We start from the raw sequence: 13943 nt of genomic DNA on the forward strand, positions 1-13943 counted from the left end.
GCCCCTCTAATTTAAGACTATGTCCTCTTGTTGTGGTAGTTTTTCTTCCTTTAAATACAGTCTCATCATTTACTGTGTTTACTCCCTTTATGTATTTAAATGTTTCTGGTGGTTTTGGATTTATAAGTTTGCACAAATCAAAGGGTTTCACAATAACTGCTGTGTTGAAATTCACTGTGTTTATAGAGTTCCAGGATGTTGTCTCGACATGTGGTTTGATAATTCCAAGATGGTCACCAAACATGTGTTTCCAGGATCACTGATATGTCCACATGTTTATGTACTTTCAGGAGTACCAAGATAGCTCCAACCATGTGCTTTAAAGAGCATCAAGATGGCCACAAGCCATGTGTTCTGGTGTAACATAGTCACACTAACAATAGACATCAATAGAGTTACTGAAAGCCCACATATATTTTCAAGCATTTGCACAGCTATAATTTAGATTATTAGCTGCATCAGGTATTTTGGCAGATCTATAGCCTAACAGTTAAATCCCAACTGATGATCACTTGAAGAGCAGAAAAATATAATGTTTAGTAAAAAGTATTAATAAACATATTCTAGCTAAACACTTGTAAAACTAACTAGACAATTGTGTATTTCCTATGATTGCAGTTAAAACATACCAAAGGCTATCCAAGCAATTTAATCTAAACATATGTATAATCAAATATAGAGAAATGATACAGTTTTATACTTAGTGTCCCAGGATCTAAGATGAAATAAAGATGAGGGTTATTGCAGTTCTGAGTAGATCAACCTTCATGTCCCTGGATAAAAGATAGGGGCACTGAGCACACATCTGCAGCTTACGAATTAGTAAGGCTGGTAGGACCTGTGAACTGCCTGGGCCCTGCATTGCTATATGCTGAATGTGCAAAAACCTCCTCCAAGATGACACTCTCTCTGCAGGCTAAGTCCTGGGGTTAAATAACTAATTGCCCACCCACTAAATTGCATATTATTGTCTTATTCTCCATCCATTTCCTGCCAGAGTCATGCAAGTTGTCCATTAACATCTCATATCAAATGGAATTTTTTTTATCTCTTTCAGGGACCATGAGACAAATGAGAAAACTATTCTACGGGTTTATTAAATCATACTGGGTTGAAAGAACAAATACATGCATGTGTATAACTCTATCTACGTCTTCATAAATAGTTTTATGTTTAAGTTCCAGAGAGGGAATGAGTTTTCATATTTTCATAAAAATCATCTATATAATATAGCTCTTTAGTTATTTAGTGGTTTAGGAACAGGTGGGGTCATAAACTTTTAAATGTTGGAGAAGTGTAAAAATGAGAAGCTCCCATTAGGTAAATAAGTCATTTGGAATTTTGACCAGAGAGTAAAGCTGTGTGTTGTGGTTGTTAACATATCTGGTAATGTTATCAAGCAGATTGTAATAATTTAAAAACCTTATCCAAAATAATTACATTTGAAGCCATAGTTGTTTAACCATGTAATAAGAAACAAGAGGATCTCTCGTTTCTAATTAAGTATTAAAAGATGCATTGGTTTGGGAGAGAATTGTTGGGCAGCTCTCTCATTGATTTAGGATCCTGTAAGGTATGTGAGGTTTTTAAATGTTTTTCTTTCTCTTTTAAATGAATCTAGAAAAAAAAACAGAAGCCTTTAAGAAACTGGCAAGGTTGTAGGCATGCCAAATTATTTTATATATTGTAAATATCTTGTTGAACTGTTTTCATGTTTAGTTTAATATATTTTTAGGATTATTCGGCAGGGTTTCCTACCGGCATGGATTATTCCATGAGAACTGCGAGCCAGAGCTAATCCGGACATGGGAAAGGGGCGTGCTGAAGATAGGACACACACACTCCCTCGAGAGTCAATGTCGGACCCAGCGACGGATTGAATCGCCCCACGTGGCACCCAATCCGGACAAAGACAAGACACACCCCCTCCTTCTTTCTGACATCAACCCAAAACAAATGCAGGTTTTACACTTCTAATTTACAGGGCTATATCAACCAAGAACTCAGCTGGCCACACTCATTCGCTCTTGACGACGGCATGCTGAAAAATGCACGTAGAGCTATATTTATCACTACACTAGGTAGCACTTGTTTTGTTGATCGATTTGTAGTTTTTTCTTTTGTTTGGTCTCAATAACAGAGAGTGGTTCAGGTAGGCATTAGTGGACTGTCTATGGTGCTGATGTAATTTAGGGAGAGATTCATTGAGGTCTTTTTACTATTGAGGCATTGGATATAAAGCCTTTTTTTTCTCATCTCCTTACCTTACCTCTGTTTTAATTTTTTCCTGCTCCTATCTCCCCACCTAGTTAGTGACTCTGGGAGACTAGTGACCTGGTGTGACAGGTCAGGGATCCCAGATGTGCTTTATCACTTTGGCATCTAGTCTTTTATTTTTGGTCTTTTACTACACTATTTAGTCACTCTCCCCTTTTTTGACCCATTTTTAATTTACTTTACATAGTTACTTAGATTTTATAAAAGTAGGGTTCCCTCTTCCCCTCCATTTTGGTAATTTATTCTCCTCAGGATCCCCCTTCTGTAAGTGGGTTCCTTATTTCACATATGTATTAGTTTGAGGGTTACCACCGCCCTTTAGGAGTTCGACCGTAGGCACTGTATGTAGAGATAATCCATTAGCCCGTGATGTACATGCAGGCTCCTGGATTGTACTCTTGTCTTTTTACTTTTTCTCTTTTTTTATCCCTTATTAATAAAGTATGTCCTAATTTATTTATTGTATGCAGGTATTTGTGTCTAGTAGAACCAATACATAACTAAATTATATTTCATTTCTCGTATGGAAATCGGTATGTATCAATCAAACTCATAAATAAATGTAATTGAGCTCATCAGATTTGGCTACGTCTTTTGGCTTAAATGGACGCAATGGACCTCTAAATCACTTGCACTTCCTTAAATGCTTTATGTGTGAAGAGTGTGTCCTCTTTTTTTATTTTACAAAAATTGCAGATTTCAATGGGAATTGGCACTTTTTTAAAATTAACCTTGTTACATCCTTCTGACTTTCAAGCAGACAACAGCTCTTGTTACTTCCTGGTTTGTTTACCTCAGAGGAGTTAATTCAAGAGGCAGCAATTGCCCACAGCACTTACCTTGCAAATACTTCTAATTAAGCTGCAATTTGAAGTCTTTGATTGGACAACCACAGAAAGTCTGGGCAGGGGAAGAAGGGGAGGACTTGCAAAGTCAGGAGATAAAATAAGTGAAACTTTTGCAAGCTGTTTATTTAGATATTCCCAAATGAAATACGCATAATAAAATGTATGTATGTTTTCATTTAAGGGTATATCTACAGAACAGTGATTTTTAAAAAATATACATTTTTTTTGTATTTGGACAGTGGACTGTCCCTTTAATATTAAACAGATGGCAGTGGAAGGAAATTTTGAAGACCTTACGAAGGTTTTAAAAAAGTATTTTTATATTGGCTTTTGCTTACAAGTTGTTCCTTATTTCAGCAGTAAGTATTTAGACATCAATTATATATTCTTGAAAGCTAAACATATGTCAATGGTATACTTTTTCATCAACCAACGTAAAAAATAATGTAAACAATAATTGTAAGCTTGTGCAAAAGTTTCCAATGATAACTTTAACTTTTACTATTTGTAATACATGACAGTAGACTTGGCCTATGAACTATTTAAGATTTATTGGACTGTTCTCCTTTACTTATTAATTGTGATTAAATAGTTGGTTAGTTGTTTTTACTATTTTAATTATCCAAGTAGAATTCAAAGATTCATAAACTAGAAATCTGTTATATTATATGTTGAAAATTAGATTTATCTTACTTTATGCGTGCACAGAAAAAAATATGTAACTTGATAAACCAGCAAAGTAAACAGCTTTCTTGAGACAAGGAACATTATTTTAGAAATTTAAATGCTTCGTATGACAGTTGCTGTCAAGCTCAATGGGACCGTTACAGATAATTATTCTAGGTACAGTGTATTTTTGTTCAAGACACCATGGAGTTGATTTATGAAGGCAACACTGTCAAGACAGCATATTACTATTTTCCTGACAGTGACACCAGATGTTAATTTTATGCATTCTGTAATTTTATTAGAATCAGCAGGTGCTTAAGTTAGATTCACTTTTTCTAACAAAAGCATAATATACATTTAAACAGCTTCATTTGGTAAAGTGGGGAAATATTTTGCACAAATAACCGTACTTTCTGTCTATGTTCCTGGTTTCATCGGGTCATCAGCAAAGGTTTATGACGTGTCACTATCAGCTATTTCAGTTCTATCCTATGTATGCAGTTACACATGATGCACATAATTAGTTTGATTAACTGATGCCAGATTTAAACAGTGTTTTGCTTCCTATTTCTGACCTTCAAAATGACCTTATGGTTAATGCAATATTGATTCCAAAAATTCCATTTTTAAAGTTAGTGTTATAGTTGTGTTTTACTTAAATCTATTTTTAATCTGAAACCCACCATAATCCTAACAGAGAATTCTTAAATAGATGTTACTGTAACCTTACCATTGAAAGCTTAAACTGTACTCTCATGCATCTATAGGTTTTACCCTAAATCTCACCCTAACTTAATCCAAGTATTCTTTAGATAGTGAAGCATGGCTTATGTTTGACATCCAAATTAACCTGCCCTCTTATATTCTGGTCACTCTCTTTTATTTATAATGTTAAGTTTAAAGGGAGACTATAGGCACCCAGACCACTGCAGCTCATTGGAGTGGTCTGGATGCAATGCCCCTGTCCTGCAATGTAAATATTGCTGTTTTAGAGAAATTGCAGTACACTGCAGTACTAAGACAGCCTCTGATGCTTCCAGGAGTTTACTGAACTCTGGTTAAATGATGCTGGACATTCTCACACTCTGCATGAGGACATCCAGCATCAGTGTAATCCTCATAAAAAAGCATTAGAGCAATGTTTTTCTATGGGGAGGTCCTTATGCACTTGCAGCGCTAACTGCACATGCGCCTTAGGTCCCCCTGTCAGATAAGGTCAGAGGAGGCTGAGCGCCAACCGAGGGACACCGGCACTGGACATCGGCACAGAGGGCACTATAGTGTTAGGAATACAGATTTGTATTTCTAACATTATAGTATCCCTTTCATTAAGAATATCAGAGCTGACAACAACTACTGTTTAAACTGTTAGTTTTGATACATCATGCTGATTAAGTAAAGGATGGATACTATTGTTTCCCCGCTGAACCATCATTCTTTTGAGTAGTGATGTTATTGAGATTACTGCAGCTGGACCAGCATTCTTTTGAATAGTGATGTTATTGAGATTACTGCAGCTTTAAGAACAGCAGGGCACACACCCTGGAATGTTTAACACTCTGTGTGACTGAAGTCCATGTTGGCATCTCAGTGATAGACAGTTACAGATGCAAGGTAATAACACTGAATGCTCTAATTGTGACCACACAGGAAACATAGCAGATGTCATTATTGGAAATATAGCAGTTTCCTTCCTTAATTTGGGTACAGTCATACCAGAAGCTCAGTCAAGACAGGTGAAGCATGGATGAGATTATATAATATTCCCACTCCACCCTGTTTAAAATGCAATACACACATTCACATCCCATAGAAGGATATAAACATGAATTCATATTACAGAGAAATGCATACAGACCTACGCTACACTGATAGATCTATATTTCATGTTGCACAATGTACAGGTGTAGTTGTTCTACACATAACAATACATGCTGCACACATATATTACAACCATACCATCACAAATCCCCACATGCATTCACATGCATTTAAACAGACAATGTTTGTAAACAGAACTGTTTGGATTTATACCAGTCTGCCCTTGAAAAAAACCTTTATAACTAATCAATTTAGCCCTTGTGGAGTGATGATATGGCACTATAATAGAGATAGCTAGAAATCTGTGATATGAATACATGTCACAGTTTCAGTTTAAATTGTTTAACCGCACACCCACCATACTGACAGACTCTACGCTAGATATATTATATGTTCAATTAATATATTTGTAACTAACAAGAACATTGGACTGTTTATATCAAGGCATATTTGAGCATATATATATATATATATATATATATATATATATATATATATATATATATAATAAATACAAGCTACTATATTTACCTTTTGGATCTTCATCTGTTTCCATTTAGTAACATATTATTTTTTTCTTAAATCTTCACAGCAATCTGCAATGTAATACAGATTTATAAATAACAGTGATAATAAAATTGCTAGCCCATAAAATACTACACTGTAGTGTGGTTTTATTTCTGTTGATATTTATTTCACAACTATGATAGTCATCTAGATGTGCAGAAGATATAAAAAAATACCATTGATCTTTTGGCAATTGGAAGCATAAACTACTCACAAAATTGTGATTGAAAACCTAATTCTCTATTTACAGGTCAAATGCTTTTACATAAATAGTGCTCTCATGAAAATTAAAATGTTATAGTCCAGGGCAGTCATGACTAACCTTGGAACTGCAGATGTCTGTAAGTTAAAATGTCCCATGATGCTCAGACATTATTATTTTTTTTTTTTTTTTTTTTTTTTTTTTTTTCCTCTCTCGTGCTTCCCCCTCCCCCCCCTTTTTTTTTTTTTTTTTTTTTTTTTTTTCTCCCTCTCCCCTTCCACATACCACGTCAGCAACTGTGCTCTAGCTAGGAGCTCAATTTGGAGTAGCTAGACAATGTATAATCCAGTGGAATATTATCCAGGGATTATTCCAAACTGGAGACCCTGTTTTCCTTTAAGGGATATAGGATTACTTGTATGTATGAATGTGTGCACCAGGGGCATATGGAGAGTGAAGTGGAGTGAAGTTCCCAAAATTATTACTATAGATTACAAAGGATCAGTAAAGATCTGCGAATATGGTTAGGGTGTTATCTATTAATGCCCAGGGTCTGAACACCCCCCAAAAGAGAGGATATTTATATGATACAATTAGGAAAAATAAAATAGACCTATGTTTCGTTCAGGAGACACATTGGCAGAAGCAGAAAAATAATTACTGGAAATTTTCTAAATTCCCAATAATTTTTACATCAGACTATATTAAAAAGAAGAGAGGAGTCGCAATAATAATTTCAGCACATATTAAATTCGAACTTATCATGGAAAAAAAAGATAACCAAGGTAGAAGTCTGATTCTAATCTGTAAGTTAAATGAAGAAATATATACATTAGTAAATCTATACGCACCAAATATCTACTCTAGTAAATTTTTTAAATCACTTTTTAAGGAAATCGAAAAAATCAAAAAAGGAACTTTATTAATAGCTGGGGATATGAATGTTACACCAGACGTAAAAATGGATAGAACACTAACTAATAAGAGTAATCATTATACAAGAAAAATAATTAATAATGCCAGATCATTTACTAATGCCATGATAGAACACGATCTATATGATATCTGGAGGGTTCATCACCCTAACACCAGGGATTATTCGTATTTTTCTCATGTACATAAAACCTATTCTAGAATAGACATTTTTCTAACAAATTCGTACAGATTACATAAGTTTGAGAATTCTAACATTGATAATATATCCTGGTCAGATCATGCACCGATAATAACTAATATTAAACAAAGAAATGACACCAAGGTAACTACACCTTGGAGGATGAAAGATGAAATTCTAGACTCACTATCTGGCCTAAAATACTTGAAAGACCAAGCAGAAGAATTTATAAGATTTAATGATAATAAAGAAGTATCCAATACTACTCTTTGGTGTACATATAAATGTTTCATGAGGGGAAATTTTATAAAAATTGGAGCAAAATTGAAAAAAGAACAGGGGAAAAATTTAACGGATCTCTATATAGAACTAGCCATATTAGAAAATACTAATAAAAAAGATTTCAATATATCAAAATTAAACAAAATTAAACAAATACAAACTCAAATTAAAATTAGTTTATCAAATAAAGTGAACAATGCAATTATAAGGTTAAAACAGCTGTGGTATCATGGAGAAAATAGAACGAGTAAAGTTTTTTCTGATAAACTAAAATTCAAAAAAAGACAACAAAGGATTACAAAGATCAAATATAACAACAAAGATCATTTATCCCCAATTGACATAGGGGAAGTATTTGGTCAATATTATAAGTCACTATATAACCTCCCAAAGATTACCTCAACGCCTGAAGAGATAGATACTTTCCTATCTACCTGTAAATTACCAAAAATTAATATAGAACAGATTAAAGATTTGGAATCCCCGATATCTATGACAGAGATTACCCATGCTATAAAAACACTCCGCAAAGGGAAAGCTCCGGGACCAGATGGTCTAACAGATTCCTTTTATAAAACATTTTCTACCCCTATTGCTTCTCTTCTCTTTAAAGTTTATAATGAAGTAAGAGACCAGAAAAAATTCCCCAACGAAATGTTACAAACAATGATTACTCCCATTTTAAAACCAGAGAAAGACCCACATTTTGTATCGAATTATAGACCTATTTCGTTATTAAATATTGATATAAAGATCTTTTCAAGGATAATAGCTGATAGAATAAAAAAAATTGTCCCGACTTTAATCCATCCGGATCAAGCCGGATTTATCATGGGTAGGAAAGGAGCTCATAATGTACGCAGACTTTTAAATATAATACAGGTAATAGATGATAATAGGATCCCATCGTTGTTTGTGGCCGTGGATGCAGAGAAGGCCTTCGACAGGGTAAACTGGTTGTTCCTGTCGAGGGTCCTCAAAGCATTTGGGTTTCAAGATTTCATATATGATTTGATCTGGTCTCTTTATACTAACCCAACGGCGAGGGTTATGGGAAGGGGTATTGCATCGGAATGGTTTGATGTAAATAATGGTACACGCCAGGGATGTCCACTTGCCCCATTGCTATATGCTTTGACTATAGAACCACTCGCCTCAGCTATTAGATTAGACCAAAAAATTCAAGGGATTCATCTTGCCGGCAAACAAGTCAAGGTTCTATTATATGCAGATGATATAATTCTAACATTAACTGAATGCGAGGATTCATTATATCATTTTATGGAATTAATTGAGAAATATAGATCTATCTCTAATTATAAAATCAATGTAAATAAAACACAGGTGATATACACCAACTTACCAGAACAACAACTTCTAACTCTAAAATCTAAATTTTCATTTATTTGGTCGAGTGAGAGCATTAAATATTTGGGAGTTAAAATAAGCTTTGACTGGAACCAAATAATTAAAATTAATTACTACCCATTGCTCAAAGATATGAAAGATACGTTACTTAAATGGAATAATCTATACGTATCATGGATAGGGAAATCTAATGCGGTTAGACATTATTTACTACCCAAACTTGAATATATAATGAGAACCATTCCTATGAAAGTCCCAAAAGACATATTAAAAGAATATCAAAAAATATTTTCACAATACCTATGGGGAAAAAAAAAATCAAGAATAGCCCTCAAATACATAACTACAAAATTTAAGGACGGTGGAATATCATTCCCAGATGTGTATCAAATACATGACGCAATTATGTTCTCCCATATCCTAGAATGGAATAACGATAATATGGACAACTTGTGGATAGACCAAGAGCAAATCTCGAGTAATATATTTGATATTAAAATGTTATATTGGATTGATTCTTCAACATTCGCTAAATTAAAAATACAAAATAAGATAATACTGGATATTTTTTCTAATTTACAAACTTTGAAGAAGAAATTACAGATTACAGAACATCTAACTATAAATTCACCAATTGAAATAATACAAATATATATAGAGGACATTAACATTAAAAAATGGAAAGACAATGGTCTTGTAAAATTAGCTGATATTCTAAAACCAGATCTTAAAATAAAATCGTTTCAACAAATTCTTACTGACACAAAAGGACTTGATAACGAACATTTTACATATATTAGAATCAAACACTTTATACAATCTAAACCAGTACATAATATTTCACTTATAGATAATGTTCTTGGTATAGAACATAAGAATAATATGGTCTCAAAAATAAACAAGGTTCTATATAGTAGATACAATAAGGGAAAAATGAAATCTATGTTGAAATGGGAAAATGATATTGGAACTGAGTTTTCATTGGATCAATGGAGGGAGTCATTCGATTTGCTTGGAAAAGCGATTCATAGTATAAGTTTGTATGAATTACAGACTAAATTGGTCCATAGGTGGTATATGGTTCCAGCGAGAGTTGCAAGATTTCACTCTCCCACAGAACCTCTCTGTTGGAGATGCTTAAGATGTGACGGAACGTTTAGACACATATGGTGGGATTGCAATGCTTTGGATTCTTTAAAGCAAGTGACATCCACAAAAATCAATACCATTCTCAAAATAACAATGGACCTTTCTCCACAACTATTCTTGCTACATATGAATATTCCTACTAAAATTAAAACTATAAAATATCTAATAATTCATATTCTAATGGCGGTTAAAATTTGTATCGCCAGATATTGGAAAACTGTAAATACTCCCTCATGGAGAGAGGTGGAATCCCAAATAGGATATCAACGTTTAATGGAGAAACAGGTATATAGAAACCTTAATATGACAAACAAACACATTAAGATATGGGAACCCTGGACAACTGAGATATCCACTAACCAATAACATAGAATATACTAAAAGAAACTGGTCCTTAAACTTATAAATTTCCGCGATATGCTCCCTAATGCCCCTGGTGCACTGTGTGAATGAACAATTTTCCACGTATGTTTTGTTTGTTTAGTCTGATAAGATACGACCAGGGGAGCTAGGCATCATTTACTAGCTAACATAGATTACGAGAGGGCAATTGACATGATGCTGATGCTCCATGGCCGGTCCTACGTTAAATTAAAATAATATAATAAAACGAATTTTGATGAAATCTTAAATAGAACTTTTTGTATATACAATAACATATGATGAATTGGCACCTACCCTATTCCTAAGCGATACCAACTCATGGGATAGAAGCCGTTCTGATGTAAAAAAAAAAAAAAAAAATAGAAAAAAAAAAAAAAAAAAAAAAAAAAAAAAGAAAACCTAATTCTCTATTTACAGGTCAAATGCTTTTACATAAATAGTGCTCTCATGAAAATTAAAATGTTATAGTCCAGGGCAGTCATGACTAACCTTGGAACTGCAGATGTCTGTAAGTTAAAATGTCCCATGATGCTCAGACATTACTTGTCTATGTCATGGAATCTTAGAAAATCTAATTTTCATATAATCTACCATGAAAAATATGCCAAAGTTAAATATAGTCATTGAATTTGCAATGTCTACTAACATACATTGGCCTCTTTTAACTTATAGAGGGCTATTAATGGGATACCAAGAATAGTGACCTAGATTCTGATTTTATGTCTATTTCCAGAAATGTTTTATATCATTCACTATATTTGAACTATTGAAATAGTTTTTTTTTTTTTACAGGCATGTGTAACATTGTCATGCTAGTTTATAATCTAATTTAAAAAATCCTTACACAAAGTTCTGTATTACTCACCCCCGCGACCCGATTTAAAGCTGCATGACAAGTTATGACCAGAGCTCTGCAGTTCGATTAAACAAATCTCTACTGTACAGTAAATCGTATGGTACAAAATTCATAGTAACACATATTGACTGTTTATAATGTACATTGCCTTGGTTTAATCCCTACAGAGGCCAGGCACCTTCCAGTAACCTGGATTGCTCAGTTGGTAGAGCATCAGACTTTCAATCTGAAGGTCCAGGGTTTAAGTCCCTATTCAGGAGTTCACATGATTTTTAGATCATCAATATTAAGAGGGGCTACCTGCAGTTCTGTTGGCACTTGAGCATTTGGTGCAGGGTAGGCAATTGATCTCCACTGAAAAGTGGAAATCATAAGTTACGTAGAGAACATTTCCAGTTTGTCTATTTTTAAAAGAAGAAAAACTACAACAAGAGGGCATAGTCCTAAATTAGAGGAGCAAAGGTTTAAAAATAACTTCAGGAAGTATTACTTTACTGAGAGGGTAGTGGACACATGTAATAGACTTCTGGCTGAAGTGGTAGAGGTTAACACAGTGAGGAAATTTAAGCATGTGTGGGATAGGCATTAGGCTATCCTAGCTATACGATAAGGCCAGGGACTAATGAAAGTATTTAGAAATTGTGGAAGACTGGATGGACCACACTGTGTTTATCAGAAGTCACATTCTATGTTTCTATATATAGCTTACATATTTAGAGTTAATGGCAAGTTGCACAGAATAGAAGTGAACTGAACAGAGTAAATTACTTGACTACCATATATTTTTTTTTGGAAAAAAAATAAATGAAATTAAGGACACGTAGTAAGCACATTAATGCAGGCTAAGACAACAAGTTTGTATATGGATTTGTGTTCAAAAATAAATAAACCACTTAAATCAAGCTAAGTTACACAATTTAATTTTTTATTTTTCATTTACAGAAATACTGAAGGTGTTCACCTATTGAAGAGATTATATGGTATCCAATAGATTGAAACATTTATGACAATCTGAAATAAGAACATAGAAACATAAATGCAATTTCTTTCACAGTAGGTATGACAAAGTAGATAAATAAAAAATGTGAAATACATTGTTTATGAGTATTTATGAGGAATATCAAGGTATTTTTTTAATAATGTAACTTTCTAAATATACAAATATAAAGTGAAATAATGTCTGCAGATATGAAAATGCAATGTGAGTGAATAACGCAGGATAACGTAGTAAAACAAATAAACAAAGTTAATGCAAACAAAGTCCCAAGGCCAGATGGTATTTGTCTATAGGTACTTGATTATATTAATATAGTGATAGTAAAACCATTGTTTTTAATCTTCTAGAACAATTTTCTTTCAGGCATTTGTGAGAGGATTTGTGAAAAGCATATGTGGTGCCCAGATTTAAACAAAATGCTCAAATTTCAACCCAGAATAATATACCCAGGAGCGTAACATCTGTGTTTGGGAATTAAATTGAAGGATTAGCAGGAGATAATATTGAGGAAATCATATCCAACAACAATATCAGTACTGGTATTACAGGATGTGATCAAGGGATTTTGCGGAGGCATTTGGTACAATTCTACAGAAAAATATACTGTATGAATTGAAATCGGTTTGGTTTATATGAATTTATGTATTCTTGAATTATACATACCTTGTCTTAATTGCTGAGTTCAGTGAGTTGATGTTAATGGAAACTTTCAAGCTGGACAAATGTAGTAAATTTACTTTTCCAGGATTCCATCCTATGTCCACTTCTATTCAAAGAGGAACTGTTACTTCTCTGAAATTACAGCAATGGATACAACATTGAAAAACATCTACAACTTGTGTTAAATGCTTGCTGACATGGTTTATTTGTCTGAACTCTGTCATATCTGTATCAAAGTGGTATATTTAATAGAAATCAACATTTTTCCAATTGGGCAATGAATATTCAAACATTAAGGGAAGTTTTCTTCTGCTTCCATTATCTAGAGAGCTAACAGAATTGGCAGGTATGCTGGACTACTATGCACCTGCATTTCACTCTGTACTATAGCTCATTGACAAGACGAGGAAAGGTCTAATCATGTGCACATATGTGCTCATGTGAGCTTGCAACTCAAGCACATAGACTTCTCAATGCAAACCCCTTATTGGTGTATTCCCTGCACAGACAGAAAAACTCAACTAGGATAAGGGAGGGCTTGCAAAGACTACAGACAGGAGTTTTCAAAAGCAGTTTTTTTTTCCTACACCCCCAAAGACAACAAACAGAAAAATAATTAATCTCTTTGGAGGTATATCTAATAGATTGCAAAAAATATAAAACAATATGCAATATTATTTTCAAATTATTATCTAAGATTTAAAAAGAAACATCACAATCCAGCACAGTCCAGGCACACACAGGGCACA

The sequence above is a fragment of the Pelobates fuscus genome, chromosome 9, assembly GCF_036172605.1.
Source record: "Pelobates fuscus isolate aPelFus1 chromosome 9, aPelFus1.pri, whole genome shotgun sequence".
Classification (NCBI taxonomy): domain Eukaryota; kingdom Metazoa; phylum Chordata; class Amphibia; order Anura; family Pelobatidae; genus Pelobates; species Pelobates fuscus.